The sequence below is a fragment of the Penaeus monodon genome, chromosome 31 (assembly GCF_015228065.2).
Source record: "Penaeus monodon isolate SGIC_2016 chromosome 31, NSTDA_Pmon_1, whole genome shotgun sequence".
NCBI classification, from domain to species: Eukaryota; Metazoa; Arthropoda; class Malacostraca; order Decapoda; family Penaeidae; genus Penaeus; species Penaeus monodon.
In genome coordinates, this window is record NC_051416.1 from 1,937,936 (window position 1) to 1,938,542 (window position 607).

General features: G+C 35.3%; 1 protein-coding gene and 1 pseudogene across 1 annotated transcript in view; one reads left to right on the top strand and one right to left on the bottom strand.

Moving 5' to 3' along the window:
• Positions 1–426, bottom strand: part of LOC119592978 — a 26,261-nt pseudogene extending 25,835 nt beyond the window's left edge.
• LOC119592979 overlaps positions 1–607 on the top strand; it is a gene marked incomplete at its 5' end in the record, with an annotated part of 14,632 nt that overhangs the window by 5,209 nt on the left and 8,816 nt on the right.

Here is a 607-nt window from a genome sequence, read left to right on the forward strand (position 1 = left end):
CACAGGTATAGCCTGGAGTGAAAGGCTTTAATGGATAGCAAATCCATCTATTTGGCCTTTATAGATTTATGAATAATGCCATTCATTTCTAGCTTGAAACCATGATTCGACAAACCTGAACATTCGAGTGTTTCGTACTAAAGTCCAAGTATAGCATGTCCTAGCAGAGAAACTATTAGTAGCCATATGAAGAGCAGATGTAGTACCAAATTCGGGTTTTTTTATGCAATATAAAAACTACGGTGAAATTTTAAAGTACGGTGTACACACTAAAACCTTCAAGATTTTTTTTTAATCAGCAACTTAAAAAGCAAATAAACATTCCATATCTAATTAATAATTAGAGTCTACACCCCTATCCAAAAATCAAAACACAACACTCACCACAACAAAGAATGTATTCGACCTCATCTTCGATTTGTGTCTGACAAACGACCGTCTTCTTGGCCTTTTATATGTTTTTAAACAAGGAATTTGGCCTTTTTTTGGCGACACGTCCGCCATCTACGAACGGAAAACTTTCAAAGAAAACGGATATAGTTTTCATCATTGGTATTATTTATGGTGTTTGTTTAATCAACCCCCCCCCCACATATATATACACACA